Source organism: Sylvia atricapilla, chromosome 5, assembly GCF_009819655.1.
Source record: "Sylvia atricapilla isolate bSylAtr1 chromosome 5, bSylAtr1.pri, whole genome shotgun sequence".
NCBI lineage: Eukaryota > Metazoa > Chordata > Aves > Passeriformes > Sylviidae > Sylvia > Sylvia atricapilla.
Window position 1 is genome coordinate 49174075 of NC_089144.1, and position 26352 is coordinate 49200426.

Consider the following 26352-nt stretch of genomic DNA (forward strand, 5'->3'; position numbering starts at 1 on the left):
TTTGTCTGGTTTCACTCAGTTACTTCTGGTTACACCCATGTTGTGGCAAGTCCCCTAAACAGTTTTCCTCCTGGACGGGTGTTTGTCTTTTATGCACAGGTATCACTTATTTGCCTAGATATTGCCATCCTTTCTTTTTATCTCATTCATCAGTCCCTGCAGCCACTTTATCACTTATGTCATTGGTCTTCTTACATACCCATTCAGTTGGTCATCATTTTCCCAGCCCATGGATACCCACATGGTCTCCCATCACAGTTTCATTTGTTTCCAAGCTTCCTCAAAGGCTTGCGCAGAATCTGACATGGCTCTGAACCAGATCTGGTCCCATGTGTCCTCAGTGTTCCCTCTTGCAGTGCCATTGCAATCTGCTTTTCTCCACAGACATTCTGGTGAAGATGTGTGTCCCAACTTTCAATTTTCTGCCTGGAGTTTCAACATCTGTTCCTTCTTGGGATCACAGATCGCTGCTTTTCCTCGCACTTTGATTAATGGCCCTTACAAGTACAGGCCTTGATCCATCCCTTCAAACCTCTCAACCAGGAGGGATGGTTGGAAGTATCTGCTCAAGACCACAACCTGTTTTAGAGCTATTGTCTTCCTGCTTATTCTGGTTTTTTCCATTACTCCAATAGATGTGAGTTTCTGGATGGAAACCAGAAAAGGTAAGGAAAGAAATGGTGAATGTGTAGAGAAGGCCACAAGCATGATAGCAGCACCTCTTCCACAAGTCAATGCCACTAAAGCTGCTGTAAGAAAGCTGGGAAGGAAATGTGGCTGGACAAAACACACCCCACCCCACCCTGTGGTGTGCCCTTGCCAGCAGAAGCAGGTATGCCTCAACCATGCTGGCTAGGTGCTGCACACTGTGACTGGAGAACACCTTTGAACCCTTTGAACAATGAGGGCCAAACCCTGTGTCATGTATTAGCTTTTCTGCTTGGTTCTGCCCTTGTTCTGCCCTGATTTCTTGCAGTTCCTCTCATTAGCTCCATCTCTTGAGAGCTCAGAGTTTAAGGTCCTGCCTGCTGCTCTGGGCAGGAGAAGAAAAATGCTACCAAATCTCCTGGTGTGCAGGGTGGTCCATGGTTGCAGGACAGTTGTTCTGGAAAAGTAAGGAGGAAGCTGCTCCAGCTGCCAGCTCCCCTTTAGATCTGTGCCACATGGAGATTGCACAGAGCAGAAAGGAAGTCCATTAGCTCATATTTAACCTTCAACAGGTTCCCAATGAGTTTCTTTCCCTCTCACCTAGAAGCTACTGCTTACCTTATCTCTAGGGAGGACCTATTAGTAAAAGCAGGATTTATGATCTGGCAGAGCCACCTGTCATCAGCTCCAGCCAGAATTCCCCTAACTTTTTGTTTGGATAGATGTCAGCAGCGCTAATACAGGGAAAAGTATGGCCTAGGAAGTGAGGCCAAGCTCCTACCTTCTTAGGGCTCTCCCAGGAAGGGAAGGTGGGTGGTGTGTTGAGGGACAGCAGCAGGATGAGGAAAAACAACAGACTGAAGTATGTTTTTCTCATAGTGGTCTGAAAAATCTGGCTCTAGAATTGTATTGGTATTGTATTTTCTGGCCTAAAGTTTGTCCCTGAAAACAGCAAACCTGAAGTAAAGGAGACAAACCACCCTTTCACTGGGACATAAAATTTTCTGTCCACAGCAGTGCATCTGCCCAGCAGCTTCCACTGATTCTCTGCCGCCTGGGCCTCTTTCACAGCCGTAGGCCTCCCAGTGCACTAGGACTACCTAGTAGCACTTGCTCAGCAGCTAGGCTACGGGCTTTTTCATACGTCCCAGAAGGATGTTGAAGCCTTTTTCCCAAAGGAGTTAGACACTTGGATACCTACGTCCAGCTGAAAGACAATGTTTTCATTCTTTGTTTTGTGTACTGTTTTCCTGGTTTCAGCAGTGTACAGCAACGCCTCAGATGTTTGCAATAATCATTGACTTTTATTAAGGAGACTTTGTTCATAGTAGTATTTTCCTTTCCTCTTTTTATTTTCAAACCAATCATTACTTCCCAGTGCCCAGTTATCATTAACTCATTCTACTGCTTCTCCTCTGATATCTTTTCCTTCCCTTTATCTTTATGCAGCACGACTTAACTGACTCATTTAATGCTCGCTTGTTTGCCTCACTTGTATTAGTAGTTTTATTTTTGTCTGCCAGTGTTTGAGCAGATTCAAATGGGAATTGTTTGGTCTGCTGATATTACTGGGCCTCTACAGAGACGGGTCTTCCAAACTGAGGGACAGAATCATGCTCTAAAGCGACAAAGTAGGAGGCAAGTAGGAGGCAGTAAATTCATAGAACATACAAGTTCATGTTAGAATGCAACTGATTTTTTAGGCTTGAAGGCTAAATGGAAATTTATGAGGGCTGGTACACAGAGGTGCTGTGGAAGTGATTCCCATTGCACATTTAACACTGTGATTCCATTCCCTCTTACCAAATCAGTTTCTGAAATCAAATTGTGTTTCATGGCCCTGGTGTGCATCGCTCATGCTGCTTCTCATCATTAGCAGTAAGACTAGCTTTCACTTCATATTATCAGGCAAGTCCTTTTTCCAAGATTCAGACAGGTTTCTTGTGGTAGAAGTCCCAAATCCTTGACTTTTTAGGAATAGTTATGAAATCCAGTCTGCAGTGTTAGAGTGAAAAATGCTACATCCATTTTATTTGTATTCTTGAAAATTGGTTCATCTAAGAGTCTAGTTTTACTTGAGATTCCGTAGTCTGGCTCTATGAATAGGATTTGCACCAGTATAATGATTTTGATTAAAAGTTTGTTTTGTTTTGATTTGATTTGGTTTTAAATCAAAATAGCAATATTTGTGCATTCCCCAAAGCTGCAGATATTTTGATATAAAGATACTTGAATAGTTTCCTTAGGCACTCACATAGCTTTCCCATTTCAGAAACCCACAACAGCCAAACTAGAAATGTAAAAATCCTGGTATGACACCTATTCCTCCAGCAGCAAATACAGGTGAAAGAAAATAATGCTGAACATCATTCTTGATGGTCTAAGCCATGTCAACCTCACACATTGTCACATACTGTATTATTTTGAATCATCTAGTGTATTGCTTCTGTAAATAGGAGAAAAAGTTTTCTATTGCTCCAAGTGTGGCTGTTGTGCTCAAGAAAGGGAAAGGGAAATTGAGAATCACACTGTTGTTCAAAGCAGCACAGCATTTTCTTAGAGACAAGTTTATACTCATGTTTGAGAAGTGGACTCCATTGCACAAGACACTGCTTAGACACGTGCTGGCAATGCTACTCCTGGCACATATGCTCAAGTTTCGCACATAAAAATGAGGCAGTGAGTGGCCCTCACAGAATTCCTGAGAGCATTGACTCAAGTGACACCAACCTGGCAAAAGTTAAACCTGACTATCAGGTTAGTCCAAACTGCTTGGGACCACAGCCCCCTCTCATGCCACCATACAACAGTCCTGTGGCACCACTGAGGTGGTTACAGCCAAGTCCTTTTCTACCTCTCCTAGTGTTTTGGTTGCAGTGTGGTGCCACAAAGCAAAACTTCCAGGGCTAAGAGTGTAAAAGACATAAAAGTACCCCATCCCACACTGCTGTGCTGTGCAGGTCATGGTACACCCTCCTTTGACTGTGCCAGCAGCTGCCTTTAGTACTGTGAAAAGGCACAGGAATACACAATCTGTATGTTTGTGCATGTGTGTCCCTGTGTTTAAAGCCAGCTCAGTTCCCCTGACTATGGTGCAAGCAGATGGAGACTGACAGGGATACCTTGAACTGGAATCTTTTGGTCCCTCAAGGGCACAGATTCAGCTTGTCCCCCCAGCTCATGCTAGCAGTGTCTCTTCCTCACCTCCAAAGAGCCAAGAGGCTTGGCCAGGTGCTGCTCCTTGCCCTGCCACTACAGAATCTTGCCCCAGCAAAATGTGTGGAAGGGCCACCATGCATGCAAGGACCAAGGAGTAAAAGCACAGTACCTCTGCCTTTGGCTGGAGATGGACAAGGCTGGGCAGGCTGCATCAGAGGCTCTGGGGAGGAGGGAGAGCAGCCCCTGACTTGGGTGGAACAGGGAGGGGAAGGTCAGCAGCAGGGAGCTGTAGAGAAGCTGGGGTAAGAAGCTGGGGCTGCACCAGGCAAAATCTCCCCACTCAACCTACTTTAGCAGGGCTGGTTATTTAAATGGAATTTAAATCTCTGCAGATATGTGAGGAACTTCCTGGCATCACCCAAAGACATGCAGTGACAGGGGCAGGGCTGTGCTAGCCAGGGTCAGACACAGGCAGAACCAGAGCAGGGACCAAGGTCCTTGATGTCACAGAGAAATTGCTGTGGACATGGGCTCATCATTTCTGCAAAGCAGTAGTAAGGGAGGGAAAGCAGAAAAGGTTACCAAACCCAGGATTTTTGGAGGACAATTCTGCAAAGCACTAGATGCCCAGCTCTCAATTTCAGGCACAAACTATTACTTTTGTGTTTGGCTTTTTTCACAGTCCAGAACAGTAAAGTGTATGTCAGTATTTACAACCTCTTGAATTCAAAATAATGAGTCAGTTGCATCTCACCTCGAAATCACAAGACTTTGAGGAGAAAAAGTACTTTGGAAAGTTCCTTAAATTGTATGTGTGTGTATTTTGTTATCTGCCTCCAGATTTTGTCTTGTAAACTACATGTTTTCAAACATCCCCCACAAATTCTGAATGCTAAAAAATTTCTTTCTTCTCTTTCATTCCTTCTTCTTTCTTCTCTGTTATTTTTCTCTATTCCTTTTTGCTTTTTTACCTGTCTTTTTACTTCATATGTAATTAAATTATGTGGACCCAGAAAATTAAGAAGCATTAAATTATGTGATGTAACTCAAGGTAAAAGTAGAAAAATCATCAAACTATACTCTGTTACTGTAAAACATTTTCAACAAAAATAAAGAAAAAATTGAAACTGAAGGGACAGAGTTCAAATTTTGTGTCAGGTTAGTCCAAATTGATTTACATTTTGCAGGGACTATGGTTGATTTTTACTTCTCCAGTCACCTCAGCTGCAGAGGTGAAGCAAACTTTTCTAAAAACCCAATCCTCTCTATTAGTAATATTTTCCCAGTCTCACCACTCCCTTCCTCCTTTTTCAGCATCATTTTCTCCACAGGGTGACAGGATTACAGCTCTTGTGCCAGTTCCAAGTTGTGGTGTGCACTCTGTCATCTATGTCATTGTAACTCTGTATCTTGCTGGCAGTGGAAGAGTGACACAAATAGTCTTCCTGCCAGATAAAAATTGTCTAGGAGATTTAATGCTCATAACCTAATGTGAGGAATAATATTATATGAGCAAGAGCAGTCAATCTGCTCATAATGGTATTGTGTCCCCTGGTACTGAGGGGGAAAATTGAGGCTGTGGAAGCTCAGCACCTTTCTGTGCAGTTCTGCAAACTCTGGGGCCAGGGCTTACAGCAGTGTGACCACACAGCTGCAAAGCCAGTGGGCTGATGTGAAAACTCACGCTTGGAAACAGAGAAGGAAATGGAAACTCAAGGTTGAGAGTTGTGTATGCTCAGCAAATGATACAATGAAACCCTGGTAGATGAAAAAAATAGCAACGTGAGTACAGCTTGTTGCACAGAGCTGTGATTTATCTGCTTTTATTTTCAATAGTTCCAGTGGCATCATGATGTAGGATTTTATAGCCTATTATATCATGCCTGACATTTATGGATGTAGTTTAGAGTGCATGCATTATGGGGAGTTAGTAGCCTCTCCCTGGCTGAGCAGCAGTTTCCACTTACAGGTCTTACTCCATCCTCACGTCCTTTTATACCTTGAGCTAAGATACAGCCAAATGCACTCAAAAAAAAAAAAAAATTGTTTGAGAAGACAAAAGATAAACAATTTTCCTGTTCCTATTGGTTTTGGACTGTCCTGATCTGAAGTGGCCAAAGTGACCTGAAGGTGGGTCTGCACCCGGAAGGATTGACTGCAGATTCTGCAGGCACTGCACATTCTGCCACCTGCATCCCAACAAACAGACTGTCCTCTCCCAGGAAAAAGGTATTAATCAGCCCAGGTTGCTGACGGTTTTCTTTGGTGCATGTAGGGAGTGGCGTAATTAAGACTGGAAATTTGAGCTGACCCCAACATTAGCCTGGGAAGAGGTGCTGAGGCGAGTGGACCTGCGTGCCAAGGCCTGACCTGGGTTGTTACTTAGACAGTGGTGGGATCACCACTGCTGCCTGCCCAGCATGTGTTTCCCTGCCCCTTCCCACCTCGAGGGTGGACAGCAGCTCACAGCCACTGCCTAGGAAGTCAAGGGCTCCACATTGGGTTGTACCCATCAAGGCAGGCTGAGAGGGCACTCAATAAGGAAGAGCAGGGAGAGCAGCTGCAACAAGTCCTGTCGGATATAGAGAAAGGGAAGAGCAAAGCAACTGGTGAGGTTGGAAAAGGCAGTTGTGATGAGGACCAGGATTTTTGTTAAAAGAGGCTCAGCAGCAGTTTCAGGGGGTGAGAGAGAGGGAGAGAGTGATCAGATAGTGTCTGGAAAGGCTGGACCCTGACTGGAGGTAAATTCAGCCTTCTTGCCTGTTATCCTTGCAGCCAGGGAGACTCCTCTGTGTCAGAGGACTATGGCATAGGGACCTTTGTGACCATGAGAAAGGAAGGCTTTAGCTGCCTGTGGAAGATACTTCCATATGCCAGGGCTTGAACTAAGCGCAGATTGCAGTGGTCACAACTATTGCAGCAGGAGATAAAGACACGTTTCACTCTTAGATACCATCTTACAAATGGTAATTAAGCTTTACAACATCCATGTGAGGTAAGCACACGAGTACTGCTCCTATTTTAAAGCTAGGAGGGGAGAGAAGGTGAGTGCGGTGCCGAAGGCCGGGCGGTGACTCAGTGGTACTGCCACCAACACCAACCAGGAGCTCCTGGTTCCCAGCCTGGCCCAGGGGCCACCGCAGCCTCCCTGCCAAGAGAAGAAAGTGAGCTGATTTTTTCAATCGCTTTGATGGGAGGAAGAAGGTTAGAAATAGCCTGAGGCTGTTTCCATAGAAAGTGTCAGGGCTGCAGGAAAATTTGGGAGGAGGGGGGCAGGAAAGGGGAGAGTGGTAAAGGAACTGTTGATACAAATGGTTATGAAAGGAAAGGCAGTGGCAAATCAGAACCCAACAACAGGAGGAAAATGGGTCAATAGACTAAGTAGATTTTCTTGAGAGAGGCCTATGGGACAGAGGAGAGGTAGCAGCAAGGGGGGAAAGAGCAGCAGTGGGGAGGGAGAAAAAAACACAGAGTGTGCATGGCAACGTTTGAAGGTGTCAGGAGATGGACAAAAAAATGCCACCAAACACGGGGTCTTGCAGTGTCTGGGCAATTATAATCACACTATTGTCTCTTCCACAGCAGCTGGAGATCTGAGAGCCCTCCACAGAGTATTGTTACCTTTGTTTTACCTATAGGAGAACTGAGGCTCAGACCAGTGAAGCCAACTGCCTATGGTCCCACAGCATGGCCAACAGATTATTCTGGTTTAAACTATTACAGTAAATGCAACTGGAAATGGGAGTAAACAGACAGGGGCACACAGTTCTCAGGGGCATAGAAGAGAAAAAGAAGAGATGACTGCTGTCAGCAGCCCAAGTTTATTTTTTATAGCTCTAAAATACAAAATGTCATATCAAATGATATTTGGAAGCTGTGAGCTTTGGACCCTCTATGCTTTAAACTACAAGCTAAGTAATACTAACAGTCAGACACGTCACTCTATGCACAAGTACATGTGCACACAATGGTTCTGACATTAGCATTAGTGTGGTTTGTGCCCTTCAACAATCAATTTTCTCAGTTTTCCAACTTTCAGAAAAATTAAGGCAATCTACAACTCCAGCAATGAAGAGATGTGTATACCAGAAGACTTCCACAACACCAAGTATTGTTACATTACTGAAGTCCTTGGAGATAGAAGAGAATAGAATGGAATATAGTATCTCAGTTGGAAAGGACCTGCAATTGCCTGGAAGTGGCATATGACAGCTATTGTGGTGGGGTCACTGTTTATGGTAGTTATGTGCCACAGCAGAGAAACGATAAGCCTGACAGCTTGTGGCTATCATATCAAAAGGAGCATTCTGTGAAAAAGTTCATAAAAATTGCCACCAGTACTTGTCTGAGCTAGCATAATGTTTTTAGGGCCTAGGAAAAGGACGTGTGTTTGTAAAAGTTTCTCTTCATTTAAAAAACCCCACCTTTTCTCATCTCGTCTGTCTTTTTTTCCTCACAAGAAATGAAAAACTGCTTTTTTTTACCGTAGTTTGAGGAGGATAGAGTAGTAGGAGCTGTGTAGTGCTACCACCCTCTGGCCACTGTCAACAGCACCACCCTCCATCTGCAGGAGTGCTCTGAGCTACATGATCTGCCTCGCACACCTATGGGAGATAAATGCTGCTTTTCAGTGCACCCAGGAAAGAGAGACAGTGATTTACACCTTCTGACGAAGCTCTACACAATACCTGCTTGGGCTGCTTGCTTTTGTAAAGAGCTCTAATCTGGGTGAAGGGTGCAGAGGTCAAACACTTCCAGATGTGTTTGTCCTCCGTGGGTCCAGCTCATGTGGCCAGTTCATCTCCTACCTGGTCATAGGCAGATTCCAGGCAATTGCAGGTCCCTTCCAACTGAAATAATCTTATTCTTATTCTTATTCTTATTCTTATTCTTATTCTTATTCTTATTCTTATTCTTTTCTATTCTCTCTAAGAACTATGGAAACATAAATTCCCAAAGCTATCCTTTGGAAAAAATAAAAAAAAGTCCAGTAGCATCTCTAAACTTTCTCAAAAATGAGCTGCCCCTTCTTTTCCTCTCATCTACCCTCCAGTCCAAACCCAAGTGCTCATTTATTTAAAAAACAAAAAATTAACAGGGAAAAACACATCTACTATGCCCACCACTTTGCTATTAAAAATACGCTTCCCAAAATTAAAACCAGCAGCTCTTTACACATAAAAACTCATTTTTCCTTTTTTTACGTCCATCTACAAGAGAGATCCTGGCTATCTGCCCAGATGAAGAGGAAGCCACAGCAAACTGTGGCATCTTGCATCACACTCTTCAATGGCCAAAACTGGCATGTCACTTGCTGTGAAAGGGAATGAATTCCAATGTCAAAGGAACTTTGACAAGTTCCTTTAAAGTAGCAAGGTTGTACTTTACCTTTGCTTCCTCTCTGGACAGTAAATGTGTGTCTTCAAGTGACAATATCTGTGCAAGTAAATCTACTGCCTCTCAATGGCAAAGTTGGACTTTGGGGGTACTGCTGCCTAAGCCATTATTTTATGCTGATGACATGACACATTCAATAATAATGATAATGAATGATAATTAACAAAAACCCCAACCCAAACCAAACACAACAAAAATCCCACTCAATCCCTACCCCCCACATCTTGATCATCCACTATTGAAAATGAAGTTCATCGGTAAAAGATTTCCCATGCTCAGCTTATTTTCTCAGATGATGTGTGTTCCCTTTGGGAGATAGATGGTCTCTTTCAATTTTATATTTGATGGAAACTCTACCACCCCTTTAACCAAGATAAGGGATTGGATTCTCTTACTTGGTGATTCCAAATCTCTCACTAGCAGAGTGAGTAAAAACATGCTGGAAAAAACATCAAGGCTGAATCCTTGTGCTTCACAGGTAGATGTGTCTGCCATCAAAGCCTGCAGAGAGAGCAGAAACCTTCTTACAAGTTGGAAAACCTCAAAATATCTTTGCAACAGAAATAGCATAGTTGTGGGGTTTTCCTTCCCCTGGTCAGGTATCTACAATACTTCTGTCTCCAGAGATCCCAACTGAACAGTCAGGCCTCTGTTTATTAATCCCCAAATCCTTCTAGCTGACCACCAACCAGCAAATCCAACCAACACAAGAGAGGAAAGTATGGGGGAGGAGGGGGGGGCGCGGGGAATCAAAAAGTGTTATGGCTTAAAGATACCAAATCTGTAATGAGGGAAAGTGAGGAAAATCACAAGTTCAGGCTTTCTCCCTGAAAACACTTGCCACCAGCTGTCTCTATTTAAAATGCCTTCATTGATGCCAAATGCCACATTATTTTACAAAGAAAAAAGAGAAGCTGATTGAAAAGTTGCTTTCTAGTTTGTGTAAGAGAACTCAAATCACTTAAAACTCTAGAGGTCAGTGCTGTGAATGCTTGATGAGTGACAAAACGTTCTGTAGTTTGCTTAAGAAAATATATTTTCCTGGATATGTATGTGTGCTACTCAAGAAAGAAAAGGTTCACACCAAATAAAAATCAGAAACTGCTTTTGATGAGATTTTTCATCTCTTTTCCCAATCAGAATCAATCTCAGAATGACAGAAGTGTGCTGATGTGGCATGATGAAGACAGACAGATCCACGTGTCTGACATTCTATAAAAATACCACAATCACTTGGATGCAGTGAGCCACCATGAAGTGAAGTGCCCAGCTGGGCAATTGTCCTTCAAATGGCAACGGGCAGCTGATAAAAGACAGGAACAGCTCCTCAGTCCTTTTAAAAAGGCTCATGATTTTAAATGAAAGCTGCCACTTTGTCCACTGCTGATCATAAATTTGCCCAGTGTGCCTGGAGGCATTGGCCAACCCCAGAGTGCCAGACCTGCAGCTGTCCCAGTAGCATCAGCAGTGGTACAAGAGTGCCATCCCTTCCTCCAGAGACCAGAGAACACAAAAACCTGGGGTTCAGTGCCTTCATGGGGAAATTTGCACCTGAGTTCCCTTCCCTGCTACAGCTTTCTCAGCAAACAAAATCAGAGTTGTGGTAAAGCAGCTGAGCATAGACAGATGAAAAATACAGCATGGTAAGTAGATATTATCATAAAGAGGGAGAAAAGGTTTCTTTTTTTCATGCCATTTACCACCCTCAGAGACATAAATTCAGAATGCACATAAGCCATAATAAAACCAGGTCACATGATTTGAAAGGTGAACATGTTTGTATGGATCTGACAGGTGTTAATGGTGATTTTCAACTGAAAAAGGAATCCTGGGAGACAAATTGTTTGTTAAACAAGTCTAACAGCATTAATGTTTTCTAGCAGCATTACTTTCTAGAGCCAAGTGTTGCAATACATAAAGTGTCATGCTACCCTTATTTAGGAGAAGATCCTTATGAATGTGATAATCTTTTAAGGTCCAATTTTATTGTATAATGTGCTGCAAATCACGTTTCCTATGTTTGGTTCATAATGAGATTAGTACAGTATAAATCTTTGTGCAATTTAAATAAATAGTCTCTTGAGTGTCTCCCATTAGAAATATATTATTGTTCTGTATTTGCCTATGGGCACTGATGTTGCATCCCATAATTGTTAAGTATTTATCTGTGTCATATTACAAGGCATTTGATTTAATTTTAAATGGGAGAGTTTAATCTTTTCTTTGTTTTGACCATGATATAATTTGGTAAATTACCATTTGTTGGATTCTTTTTCCATTTGTCACAAAGCCTTTCAGTTAGTATTTCAAAAGTAGCCCATACAGAGTTGCCTTTGGCATAGTATATGGAGCAGTCACTGACTCAATACAGAGATCACTGTTGTAATGTCAAATTTATCCAGTTAATCTTGTCTTTCCAGAGTTCAATTTATATTATTTTCCACCCACTCAATCTGAATGATTAATTTCCATATTAATATTCTTACCTTTTGTTCTGATTCCTAGGTTTCCTAACTCTGTGGATTCATGCAGTAGTGGCCCATATTTAATATGGCCAAGGAGAATTCCAGGTAGAAAAAAATAGTACCAAATTCAGAAGACCCTTTCCTTCCTCAAACAGGGTTTCATTCTGCTTTCAGCTTTACCGATGAACACCAAGAAAAAAACATCAATTGCAATCAGTAAGAGCTAGGGGTCCAGATCAGTTGTTCTCTTGTCACTCTGTGGCATTGAAAGGGAAAGATCTCTCTTTAGTGGCTAAAGTTCACCTCATCCTGTTGCAGGTGTCTGCAAAGGGTTGGAGGAATGGGTGAATTTTCTCTTTGTCACCACTGACTGCAGCAGTAGTTTAGGCAATTTGCCAATGTCATGCAAACACATATCCTGGGCTGTCCCATTTGTGCTTGCAGTGTATTTGCCTCTGCTTCATGTTGTTGTGGCAGGTCTATCACAGCTCCAAGGCAGTGGAGGACACGGTGCTGTCTGCTTCTCGCTGGTGCAAACAGTTACAGGATCATAGCATCTATTATAATAAGGCCAGTAGCTCAGCACTGGAGAATTTACATCAGCATAAAGCCAAAGTAAGCTCCAATAACTTCATCAAACTCTATCTTTGTTGTGAGTATCTTGTCCACCTCAATATATTTCACAGGACCTATAGACTTCCCTGGATAACTCCTGCACCAAGCTCCAACAGTTTGAGGCTCAATGATACCAAGATCAGCAAACTGATATCCTGCTTGGTTCAGAGCCCCTTCCATGGGAGTTAACCCCTTCACATCCAGGTAAGAGTCTCCCATCCTCACCACTCTACTAGTAGACACTCTAACAGTATCATCTTGATTCCCAGCAATATTCTGCTGGCGAAAGAAAGAGGCATGAAGTTTTTTAATAGATGTCATTGCTAATATTGAATTTACTAGAAATAAGTAAGAACTGCAAAGGCATTGTCTTACATTACAGAACATACTTTTGCTAAGCACTGTTGTGATGGGTTTAACAGTGTCACGAATCCACCAAGCATGACAATGGTTGATCATTGATGAAAGGCTTGCTCCACATGTAGACACTTACTTAAAACGAACAAACTCCAAAACATCATCAGCAAAATTTCATTTGTGATGTTGCTTTGCCAAAGGAGAGACCTGGTGTGATTAAGCTATTCTTCTCTGCCTCCAGCTGCCTGCTCTTAGTGCTTGTAACTCTCCAGAATTACCACTATGCCTGTGCTGGAGGCAGATGAGGTGACACAGCCGAGGAAGAGGAAGAAGAGACCTTCCTCTTTGCATGACAGGGTCGCCTGACCTTTGATGCAAGGCCTGACAGAAGGGATGGTGTTTCTTTTGCTCCTTGTATGACTGGGTCTGCATGGGCCCTTGTCACATGAATTGATGCTGAGGTTGCTCCTCATCAGCTGACCTGGTGGGGACATGCCACCGGGGACATGGCCCAGCCAGCTGTCATCCGTCCTCTCTGCACACCCATGCATCTGCCTCTGGTGGGGTTTTTTAGCCTTTCTTGTTTTGCTTGCTAGAATCAGTAATTCCATGCCTTTATCTGCTGTTATTATAATTTATATTAAAGCAAGAATCAAGTTTCTCATGCAATTACTGAGCTGTAGAACCTGAGGCTTGAAGAAGAGTAAATAACCTGATTGACAGAACCATGAGCCAGCAGTGCCCTGAGGCACAAGAAGGCCAGTGGAACCCTGGGGTCCATCAGGAAGAGCAGTGCCAGCAGGTCAGGGAGTGATCCTGCCCCTCTGCTCAGCCCTGGGAGGCACATCTGGAGAGCTGTGTCCAGCTCTGGGCTCCTCAACACAGGAGGGACAGGGAGCTCCTGGAGCAGGGCCAGTGGAGGCTTGGAGATGAGGAAGGGCCTGGAGAATCTCCCTGGTGAGGAAAGGCTGAGGGAGCTGGGGCCATCCAGCCTCCAGAGGAGCCCCAGCTGGGAGAGTCCCTCATCCCTGTGTGTCCCTGGGAGCAGGGAGGGCTCCGAGCAGGGCCCAGGCTCTGCTCCAGGGGGCCCAGCAATGGCACCAGAGGAACGGGCAGGGACTGAGCCCAGGAGGTTCCACCTGGACATGAGGCAGAACTTCTTCCCTGGGCAGTGACCGAGCCCGAACAGATTGTCCACAGAGGGTGTGGAGTCTCCTCACTGGGGATATTCCAGAACCATCTGGGCACAGTCCCGTGCTCTGTGCTCTGGGATGGCCCTGCTGGAGGAGGGTGGTGGGACCAGACAACACCACTGTGGTGCATTCCAGCCTGGCCCATCCTGGGATTCTGTGAAGACCTTAGAGGGTTGGAGGTTTTATTTTCTGACTCCTCATCTAAACCTATTGTAAATTCTCTGAAACAACACTTCTTGAGCACAGCCAGTTCATTTAGCCCTAGAGAGAAAAGGCAGGGCCAGCTGGGGCCACCACAGTTGCAAAGGAGTGGGACAGTTTAGGCAGTGAACTTAAAGGGATCTGTGCCCAAATAAGATCAGAGAGGCAGGGCTGAGGAGCTCCTCCTTAGCTGGAAGAGGCAGATGCTAAAGAGACTTTGCTAATTTCCCCTGCCTGGAAACCTGTAATGAGCTCAGAGCAGAACATCTGTTAGTTTCTCCTAAGCTGGAAAGGGCTGAAAGCCAAGAGACATGTCTCGGGGCCAATTTGCTGGCCTGTCTACCGTGTAGGGGAAAGTCTAAGCCCTGGAGAAAGCCTGGTGCACTCTGTCTGTGAGCAGACAAAGCTGGCAAGTGTCACTGGGAGCCCAGGGGGGTGACACAGCTTATGGGACAGGAGAAAGGTTTCCTTCATTCATGCAAATGTTCATGAAGAACTCCAGTCAATTGTATCATACACACATTCAGTACTGCAAAAGTCTACGTTTGTCCATGGATGAGATGCTAAAAAATATGCTGCCTTGGCACGTGACACAAGTCATGAGGGAGACTGCTGGATGCAAAGCCTTCCTGCCCACTGACAGGCAGAAACAACCTGCATCTGGACAGTGCCTGTCATGATGGGACATTTAAATATGCCCAGGGCACTGCAGGTAATGGAGGTGCTGCAACCTTGTTACTGTTGTAATTTAACTGGGATTAAACCTTCCCTTTCCCAGCAAGGTTAATCATCCAGTGCTGTAGAATCCCAGAAGCTAAAGGGCTAACGTCTATATCTCAAATACAGATAGCCAGAGGGCTGGGGAGCCAGCCAAGAATTGTTGGAAACAGCAAACAATAACATGCTGTGGGCAAGAACAAAGTGTGGCTGAAAAAGGGGGCAATGTGGAGGTAGGGCAGCACTTCTCTGGGACAAGCACCCTTGTTCTAGTTCCTGGAGATAAGCACAAGACAGCACAGAGCAAGCACAGGGATGAGGCTGAGAAGTGGGCATGGAGTGTAGGGGGAATTAACACCACCCAAGACCCCCTTAGCCCTGCTGCCCATTCCAGGAAAGGTCTGAAAGAAGGGATTGTGCCTAAAAACTAATTTGCATAGAAAATAAGAACTCTGTCTTCAGGGTAAGGAAAACTTATCTTGGTACCCCCACCAAGCCCAGGCAGCATGCCCCAGGACCCTGGACATCCCATGGGCTGGATCAGTGCCAGAACAAGGACTAGTGTTCTCTTTTTCTCTCTTTCCTCCTTTCTTCCTTTTCATCTTACCCCTTTATCCAACTCCCACTAACATGTGCTTATATAGTAAGTCAGGGACTTACCTACCAGTTCCCATGCCAAGGGTGTCATTTACTAACATGAGTTTTTGCAGACCCTCTGACTTTTGTTGTTCCTTTTGACCACGAGCATCCACAAATCTTGGGTGCTCCCTTCCCTTTAAGGGTGGGAGGTCACAGGTGCATGCAAACTTTATCTCTTACTCCCAAGTAACATCAGTAAAGTCAGGTAAACATAGTGTCCCCAAGACTGCTGGCATGGGACAGCCAACAACATCCTTGTTAAGGTCATCCCTCCAAGCCACCCAAACCTCCTGTGAGGTTTGATGTCCCACATCAACTCCCAAACCTTGCTCAGACTTTGCTCAGGTGCATGCTGGTTGGTACAAGGGAAAAGGTGCTGCCAAGGACCACTGCAGTCAGTGGCTGACCAGGGCAGGCAGCTGTGTTCCCATCGCTGAGGATGTTTCCTGACACTTTAAATTGCCATGGTGACTGGCCCTTGGAGTGCTAAGAGGTGCTGCACTGACTTTACAGTTCAACCACCCTGAACTACATACGACAAACAACAGGGAAGGATATCTTTCCACTTAGTCATGGGATGTTCACAGCTGCAGGAAAGTGCCAAAAAATCTACAAGCTCTTGAGATATTTAGATATATAAATATAAATATACATAAAAACCTTTCCAAGTAATGATAAAATCTAAAGGAAAATTGTTGGAAAAGTAAAAGCTTCAAACGTTGGTGCAAATTTTGTGCTGCAGGATTAACCTGGCCTACATTACACTGGCTTGGTGTTTGCCTACATGCCTGAAAAACATCACTGCTAGTCCAGAGTTAAATGCTGGCAGCATGTTCCCTATCACTTCAGCTTTCCAAGAAGAGAACACTGGAAACATTTTTCAGGTAAAATGCTGATTACAGCTACATCATCCTCAGACTGAGTTTCTGCATCTTGGAACAGTCAAGATGTTTCCAGGAAAGGCTTGCAAACGATTATCACACCCTTGTTCTCCATCAGTCACCACAGCATAGCAATACTTCTGGGCCACCTTTTATTTTTTGAGATATCCCATTCAGACTGAAGCTTCCAGTTTTACCTTTGCTAGTCAACTGTACTTCATATTTCATATTTGCCCTTTCCTGGAGGCAGAATTATTCCAGAATAGATGGAACAGGATTAAACTAAATGTAAAACCTTTATCACTTCTGAATGTTTCACATCAGTAACTTGTGCCCTCCAATAAACAAATGCCTGCATATCACAGAAGACAATCAAACTCAAAGTCTAGGAAAACTGTCTCCAGCCAAGTCCACAGGGATTTTATAATAAGCACGAATTGTGAATGCATGTCAGTAGTATCAATCTGGAAGACACTATTTCTGCATGGTCAGTGCAAACAGTTTTATGGAAATGAAGAAACATCTGAATGGGCATTTATTACTTACTCCTAGGAGGATCAGCAATGAGTTGCTAATGTTAGCTACTGTTTTGAAGTTTTGCTACTTCACATCATATTAATAAAATTTATCATTACAAGCACAGTCTCTTATATGGCAAGAGTGCTACAACTCTGCTACCCTCTTTTTACAAGTCAGTTGCTTCTTCATTTCATTTATACCCTTATTTCCAAGAATATTGCAAAGTCTCTGAGGCAAGCTGCTTCTTTCCATGAGCAGAAAGACGGATTTGTTCAGTTGTCAGCATCTGGGAAACAGAAGAAGTGCACTGACCAAAGCCAGGGAATTCAGAATTCACATGCAAGGCAAGACTCCAATTAAAGAACTCCTCATCTACCTATTCTCAAAGTACCTCATTTGACTGACCGTCCCCTATTGCGAAAAGGTTTGTATCTTGCTTGAGTAGCACCACACAGACAGAAAGAAATGCCAAAAGTGGGAACTGCAATGTTCTTGGGTCATGTGAATCTTGCAGTCTTGGGTCTGTGAATCAGGATGAGCTTTCCATATGGATAGTGCTCACCCTCTTTCTTTATCTGTACCACTTTTGCGTGACCCCACCTGGTAATGATTTCTCTGGAGCTTTACTCTTCCAGTTAAACCCCTCCAAAGGAAACTTCACTGGCCTCAGATTAGGTTCTGTAAACTGCTCCTGTTAAACCTCCAAGCTGAATTGGGAAGACTAAAAGCCTAAACATTGTACAAACCTTTAAGTTACAGATTTGGATTGTTCTGCTATCAATTAGTGTATTTCATATAATCTATCAATTAATTGATACATTAGATTAGGAACTAACTTCCCTACCACTTTCCTTGCATGCTGCTTTGGACAATTGGAAAAATGGACTTGTAAGAAATTTGTCTTTTCTTTCTCTGAAGAACTGTGTATCAGAAAGGCCATTAATCTCCTGCTACCAGAGCAGGTTTTCCTGCTCCATTTTCAATATTCTGATGGCTTTCACTAATTTCTTGGTGTTTATACATACAAATTGATAAAGAAGAGTCTCTTTCCCAGAACAGTCACCATTATTACCAGTTTTTAAATTTTATTTGAATGGTAAAACAACTATTGAGAAATATTTTGGAGCCTACCACGTGTCTTGAGAAAACAAACATCTCTGCATTGCTCTTAATTAATAATAATTAATAATTAATATTGCTACTGTTAATATACTCACAGTATCATCTCAATGCGGGTAAGGAAAAATAATCTCTTTTGACTTTGAAGGTGGCAAATGCATTTGGAACAATATATTCAATTAACTCACAACCTACTTATCTGATAACAGCTAAAGATACTGTGTTTGGTGTGAAAAGACAATACTTAATCATTAAGCATCATTTAGAATATGAACTATTTTTAAAATTTGTTTGATAATAGCAAGAATTCTACTCTCCTTGTAGCTGGTATTTCTTTAAAACAATTAATTGCAATTCTTGAGTCTTCTGTTTCAGATCTGATCTAGGCTTTCTCCACATTACTCTGTGCTCATCTAAAATCCCAGCTGTGTTCCTACAAGCTGTGTGCAGCGATGTTTCAGCCGAGACCTTGAGCAGCACAATCTGAGACAAGCAAGCCACCCTTCCAGGGGCTGGCCAGTGGGAAAGCATGTGCATGAAAAAAAAAGCCTTGTGATCAGGATTCGGACAATCTGGTTCAGCTCTAGGTTAGACTTTGAATCTGACATTAAGAAAGACACTTCCTCTACCTGAGGTGTATACTCAGCTGGTATAAATTGCTGTAAACTCACAGCATCGGGGCTGCTGTGCCAGCTTTACACTAGCTCCTGAGCTACTCTTTAAACCTCTGAATTCCCTCATGGCAAGTGATGGCTTTTTTGTATTTACTAGGGCACTGCTTGCTTTCTTTGTCCCCAGGTACATTTTTCCTGTGAAGATTGTAACCTGCTTAAGGGAAGGAATTCCTTTTATTCTGTTAGTACAAGAAACAGCACAACACAGAGCTGATCTTGTTTGGGGCCTCTAGGCTTTATAATACTGGTTGTTTTTTAATTGTAATTAAATATTCTAAGCCTTTAAGAAATGAATGGTAGCTGTCCTTTAGTTTGTCTTATTTAATGAGCTGTAAGAAAACAAGTTTGGAGTCTCAGAAACTGGAGGACAGCAGAATGCAGGATTTGTGTTGTAGATGACTGCATTTTTGTCCGCCACTGTACACTGGCAAGGTGTACCCCACCAAGGAGTATTAAATAGCTTCGAGAATAACATACTGGATGTTCAAGCACACTTTAAGGCAGACAGTTTCAAAACTCACTTCAGCAAAGGAGGAACCAAGCCACAGCCATGTTAAATGACTTACCCAAAATCATGTGCTGCTGGTCTGTCTGATGAAGGACATATCCCAGTGCTCTCCATCAAGCCATCAGAGGCATTTGTGCCTCTCAGTAGGAACCAATAACATTACCATGGCCTGGACATAAAATATTCAGTATCTCTGCTCACTGGAATGAATGAATTATTCACCCATATTTTAGGAGCTCTTGCTGTATTTCCATAAAAGCCCTTTGCAGCGGAGGGCAGGTGTTGACATTCAGCTCCCAGACTCACAGCCCTACCTAAAATCAGGATGAACTCTGTGCCGATGATCAGTGAATTAATACGAAGTGTTTGAGTTCCATCTAGTGGTTACAAACTCACCTGCAGATTTGTTCAGTCGAGGAGATTGAGCAAATCGTCTTTGTCTCCTCCGAGGAGGAGCAGTGCCACGGGGACTGATCTCTTCACTCCCGTGACAAGACTCAAGGGAACGGCGGGAGGTGTGTCAGGGGAGGGCGACACTGGATAGCAGGGAAAGATTCTTCCCCCACAGCATGAATGGGACTGAAAAGGCTCCCCAGGGAATGGCCACGGCCTCAAGGCTGCCAGAGCTCTGGCAGTGTTTGGACAGCACTCTCAGGCACGGGGTGCGATTGTTGGGGTGACCTGTGCAGGGCCAGGAGTTAGAATTCATGGTCCTGATAAGTCCCTTCCAACTCAGCATATTCTGTGTCTCTCAAATGGGTTGTTCCTATCCCATGCCCCTCTCCCAGGGCCCCAGGAGCAGCAGGGCAGCCAGGACATAATAGGGTTTTTACCATGCCACCATCACCTATTTGGTCCTTTGATTTCTGACCAGTCTGTTAGCCTTTGCCTTTCTGAGGCATTGACACTCACTGGGCTTCTGCCTACCAGCTCTCTTTAGTTCTGTTCCTACTCTTGGGGCTCCTGGGCTCAGAAGCATCACAAGAGGAGAAAAGCTCCAGCACGGTACCACAGCTGTGTGAGACACTTGGCCCTGAGGGTGTAAAAGGAGAACAGGAAGATCAAGTGCTTTGCACTGACAGCATGATATGTGGTCGGTCTGATTTTAAGCTAAGAACAATCAAGCCTTCCCTATTGCTCCTGACAGTTTATTCTTCATTCAGCTTCCATCCTTTATGACTGGAAATTTTGTGGATTTTTTTTAATAGTCTAAACATTTACTTTGTGTTGGAGTTTTGCTTCATTTTCATTACCTTCATTTATCCTTCTCTTTAAACTCTTATAATCTTCCTCTGTTATTAGCTTTCTCCACAGGCTCTAAATCACAGTAATCTTTCCCAAAGAGCTGCAAGCAACTCCTGCTTGTGATAAAGAGGTATGATTCGTGCTGACAAAATTGAAAGAGCTATCAACATTTTAAAAATACTAAAATAAGTAGTTAAAAATGTAATGCCAAGGAGGAGAGGGAGGGGTGTCCTCTCTTCTCCTGCAGATGTCTCCAGATGTTCACTAAAGAACAGGAAAGTGCAGAACAGGAAAGAACCGAGGTAAGAATAGCTATAATTATCTAGAAGACAGGAAAAACCTGGGAAAAATCCAGAAAAGTGGTAATTATATTGAATTTGTTGCCTTAGTGTGTCAGCAAAAGTATATTTATATATATAATAAGCTTAACGTGCATGTGTAATTAGGAAAGGTAATTTACAGGACACAGAGGAAGACCATCAGCCTTCCTCCCAATGACCCCTGAAAATGAGGAGACCCCAAAAAAGAGGATGATGGAGTCTGCACAGTAGAGGTAGAAATACGGGTGATGACACTAGTGATGTAAATTTTACGGATCGAAAAAAGGAGGAAATAGGAGATGACCCACAGTATAAAAAGGTTAATTTTAGAACAGCCCTGCTCCGTACCCCGCAGGAATGTATCCCGCAGTATAAATTTGTTTCTGTATTATTATTTAGAACCAATGCTCAAATTAAAATTGCTGCTATATTTAATTTTGTTTAGAGGGTTATTTTTTTAGATTGAAAATTAAGCAGCACACTCATTTATAACATGCTGATTTTCAGCATCCCACTACCTCACATCAAGGAGGATTACTGGAAAGACCAAGGGGCTCAAGAGACTCACCCTGCTGTCTTCACTGCACTATCAACTCTTGTGAATTCAGGCTTATGCTAACAACTGGTCAATTTTAAGTAATGCTTGTAAAGACTACCTGGGAGAATGAGTCACTGGTAAAAATGTCTCCTGGTTCTCCATCCTCAGTGGGAAGAGTTTTTACCCCATATCTAATTGGAAAATCTTTTGTTTGTGTCTGTCGCCTCTTGTCCTTTCCTTATGCACCTTGAGAGTCTGGATCCTTCTTCCGTGTAACCATTTTCTTCATCCATGCTTTTCATAGCAGAATACACAGTAAGGTCTCACCTTCACCTTGTCTGTCCCAGGCTGGCCACACTGAGCTCTCTCACACACACACCTTCCCTATGAATTTTCAGGTATTTTTGGGCTGGACTCACCTGGACCACCACGGTGCCGTAAAGCGCTCTACCACCCCACACCGCCACACTGCCGTAAAGCACGGCCACCTCCCCGCCGTGCCCGCCACACTGCCGTAAAGCACAGCGGCCGTGTCGCTGCTCCCGTCCCGAACCTGGCGCTCTCCCCGCTCCCGTTATTTCAAAGCCCCTGAAGTGGACTCTGTGCACCTGGATAGAGTCCTCAGAAAAAGCCTCACACCGAGGAACCCCTTCAAAACGACGCGCCTTAACCCCAAAATTATGGGACCCCCCCCAGAATAACGGAGACCCCACCGAACTATTAGGAACATCACAAAATTATGGACTCCCCCAAAATGATGGGGAATCGCCCCAAAATAATAGAGGAACTTCCCAAAATTACAGGAATCCTCCCCCAAAATGAACACGACGTCCCAAAAATTGTTTAGGGCCCACCAAAAATTATGAGGGAGGCTCCAAAATTACGGAACCCACCGCCCGAAAGGGCGGGGCACCCCCAAACCCCAGCTCACCGACCAGCCCGCTGCGGTTTCCCATCGATCGTCCGCATGATCTGGATCCTGCCGGGGGGATTTCAGGGCTGAAATAAGGGAGGCTTTGGGGTGCCCCCCTCGCAATCTGTAATAATTAAGGGGGTGGGGGATCCCTAAATGAACCCACCCGGGGGGGACGCAGCCGCAGTACCGAGGTCCGTCCGCAGGTGACAGCAGGGTCACAGACCATCCATGCCCCAGACTGGTCCCTGGGAGTGAGCGGAGAGAAAAGCCGGGATTCACAGAGGGAGTGATTAGTGACCGGACACGGAGGCACTGGGAACAGAGAGGGATCCCCACGGCAGGGGATAGTGGTGGGTGCAGGAGTGTTACCATCCGCTTTAAACCCAGAAGAGCAGGGAAAAACTTAAGTCTCTGTGTCTAAACCGGGAACAACTCTGAAGATTCGAAATATACCCCAAAACGAGATTGAAGCCAAATGAGGTTAGATGTTGGTGCCAAAAAAATGATACGTTTTATTTAATAGTAAAAGAGGCATAGAGAAAAGAAAGAGAAAAGAAGGAAAGAAAGAAACAGAGAAAGAAGTGTGCTTGGGGAGTAGGGGGACAGGGAGAGAGTGACAGAGGTTAGGTGGAAGAATATCCATCATCTGAGAGTCCCAACAATGTCTTGTTTCTCCCCTCCATCTGATCTTCTTGGTGGCGAGGGTCCCCTGCTGCCGCAGCCACACGCCAGAGTATAGAATTCCGTGAATTAATATAGGCTTTGGGTAAGTGGGAACATCCATGTACCTCCCTGCAGGGGAGCAGTTTGACACCGCGCCTTGCAGCACGGAGGGTCTGCTGCATCATGCTGCAGTGCTCCGGTGCAGGGTCTGGGCGCCCCTTTGGCGGGGAGGGTGGCCTCTGATGGGCCGTGTCACCCCCGTGCTGTGGATAATCTTTTCCCCGGGTGAAGGGCCCCTCTGCTGGGCTCCTCTGCACAGTGGAGGTTGGGCGGTCACTGCCTCTGACCAGAGGTTTTCCAACACACACCCAAAGCCTTTTTCCCCCCACTCTTTTGTACAAGGGCCTGTTCCAGCCTGGCAGCTGATAGCCCTGGGGCTGTGGTCTCTACCCCGAAGGTCTTAGGCTTGTGCTTTGTGACTTTATCTGACCTTCATCAGCAAAGGGACTAGGGCCTCTCAGAGCCCCAGTCAGGGTGTGGTGGTCTTCTCTGCAGCTTTTCTAACACAGTTTTGCTATAATAAGCAAAAGTCTTTAATGAAAATGTTTAAGTCGTAAACTCTAATATTTCAGTCTCTGACAATGAGGAAAAGGGCAGAATGAACCAACAGGGACAGGCAGCTGGACAAACGGAAAAATAGCAGCAGGGTGCAGAGCAGAGAGGAAGGAATAAAAAAGTGGGCACAGCAAGATGGATGGAGAGAGACGAAAAAAGGAAAAAGCAACAGACTATGCAGCAGGAAGGGGGGAATTAAAACACAGGGGTGGGAAGCAATAAGATGCAGGGAGTGTGTGGGATTCAAAGCAAGGGACAGGGAAATGGAAAAGGAGAGGCAGAGGAGGAAACAGAATCACACCATCCACAGGGCTGAGAAGGAAGAAACTGAATCACAGGGAGCAGGACAGAGTCAGAGAAATTAAAAATACTGATGCACTACAAGACAGAGAGCAAGGAATGAAAAAAGAGGGAGCTGGGGCCAGGCAGAGAGAGAGAGATGGAGAAATTAAAAACAGCCAGGGACAACAGGGCACAGAGAGAGGAGAAGGAAAAAACAGGGATACGGAGCCAAACACAGATATGGCAGAATAATATGATAGTAATGGGGTAAGGAATGAAGATAGGGATAAAGCACCTGACACAGGAAGAACAGCACCAGCTAGGGAATGAGGAATTAAAACAGGGACAGGGAGCCTGAGGTGGTCAGGAGAAAGAAAGATGGGCCTCAGGGAAGGAAAAGAAGGAATTAAAGATTGTGATCCAGCAAGAGACTGAGAGATGAAGAAAGAAGTATTTGATAAATAAGGAGCAGGAGCCTGAAAAGAGAGAGAGAGAACACATCCCAGTACAGGACAGAGAGCAAGGATTTCAAAATGAGGGGCAGGGAGCAGAGCAAAGAGAGATGGAGAATGACACAGACTCACTCCATGCTACAGAGTCAAGCAGGAAAACCTTGAACAGGGACAAGCTGCCAGACACAGAGACAGAGATGGGAGAAACACCGACAAGCTCCAGGGACAGAGAGGGAGGAACTCCAAAATACAGCTTGGGAGCCAGAGAGCAAAGGAAGAAGAAGCCAGGGACTGTAAGGCAAATACAGGGTCAGGAAACCACTCAGAGCAAGCTGGAAAAAGGAGATAAAAGGGTGATACAGGAAACACATATGCGTATGAAAATTCAGAATTTTAGAACCATATAATGTACTTAAGTGGGTGAAGGGGAAACAAAAATATATAGCTTATTTAGCAAGTTTGTAAAAGTAGGAAAACAGCTTATAATAGAAATGTAATTTGTTAGGTAAAAACAGTTTGTCACAGAACACATAGGAATTTAATTTCTAGGTAAAGGCCATAACGATAAGATGTATATTGTGAAAAGTCAGTAAAGCAGGACTTCGGTATTGTGAACACCCAATAAAGCAGAACCGGTTGATTAAGAAACCAGCAAGAACCAGGCTCCCGGTTTTGGCCAGGACAACCTAACCCGGGAGTTAACCAAACCCCGGCTGTGCCTGCCCAGAAGCAGAGGTGAGTGAGCAAGCAGTGAACACTGAGGAAGACGTCTTTTACTTCATCCAAGACCCCCACCCGCGACCACCAGAAGCTGCGGCATCACAGAAGACAAATTATAATATGAAGCTCAAGGAGGCGGAGAGCGGGCGGGCGGGGAGGTGTGGGTTTGTGGCCTCCGTGCGTATTTAAACCTGAAACCTGGCTCGACCAGGTACACATAATTGGTGGAAATATCCCCTCTGCGTCCCAGCTGGAATAAAACATACTGCATTACAATTTTAATTGTCAAGTCCTTATTCCGCAACACGAGGGAGCCAAAATAAAATTTTTAAAAATGCAGCGCTGTGGGAAAGAAGGAGGAGGGAGGCAGTGGTGGGGCAGACAGGGTCCTGGGACACAGAAGAGAGGAGACAGAGCCTACAGGACTCACCATAGCTCTCCTCCTTGGCACTGCTGGGAGAATTTGCTATTCCAGGTGCATCTTTCTCCTTCTCTCCTCCCTTCCTCTCCTGTAATTCCAGCTGCTGGGCTGTCCTCCACCTAAAAGAACAGGTGAGTGTCTCAGATCTCCTGTAAGATGAGGCTTCCCAGGCACATGGCCCCACTCTCACACTGCAGCTGTCCCACGCTGTGGTCACACAGAGGGACCCACAAGGCGCAGCCATACTCCAGTTGCCAGGACAGACTGTCTCAGAGAGCTCACCAGGACATTCCAGGTCCCATAGCTGATCTCCCCATGGTTTTGCTCCTAGAGACAAACAGGTCCCTTCACATCCTGAGCTGGTCCCTGGCATTTGTCCCCAGCTCCCAGACCTTCACCTTTACACCAGCTGGTCCGTCACATACGCATCTGCACTCACTCCAGTCACTGACTATCCCTTTATTTTCCCGCACTTCTTCCTCCTCTAAATTTCTCATAAAAAAAATTCATCCTTTCTTGTGTGATCCAAATTGACTTTGTCCCGTTTTGGCTCGTACTCCTTTTCCTCGTCTCTGGAACATGGCACATGGGAGGCATGTCCCTGCCCAGCCAGCCCCACAGCCCAACTCATTCCAGCAAGAGACCTGAGCAGAGCCACAGTTACAATTAACAATGAAGAGTGTCTTCTTCCAGTGCCTGTGCTGGGGACGAGACAGTCTGAAATGACTGCAGTTATTGGGTGTGTGGGTGGGCAGGCATGTCAGGTGAGAAGAGAGCCCCTATCTCCCACCAGCTGAATTTTTATCACATAGCTTAACAGTTTCTAGAGAACAAAGAAGCTTCAAAATCATCTGGAAAGCCTCAGGCAAGTTGTAAACGCAGCCAATTAGCTAAGTAAGTAAACAGTACTGAACTGGTGGAGGGCTGTGTAAGAAATGGAGGGAGGAAACAAGAAAACAATGGTGCCAGGACGTTCTGCAAAATGCTCTTTGAATCAGTCTGGGAAGCTAAGGCAAGAAAAAGAGTTGGACGTGGGGCAGAAAATAACTTGTAAGGTGAACCTGAAGGAGGCGTCTCAAGAAGTAGAG

General features: G+C 44.7%; 1 long non-coding RNA gene across 1 annotated transcript; it reads right to left on the bottom strand.

Annotated features, from left to right (window-relative positions):
• Window positions 1-7609: 7609 nt before the first annotated feature.
• Window positions 7610-25407, bottom strand: LOC136360894 (uncharacterized). The gene is made up of 2 exons (XR_010743535.1): window positions 25274-25407; window positions 7610-9705 (listed from the first exon to the last, which is right to left on the bottom strand). It is a non-coding gene; the product is annotated as an uncharacterized lncRNA (long non-coding RNA).
• Window positions 25408-26352: the final 945 nt, after the last annotated feature.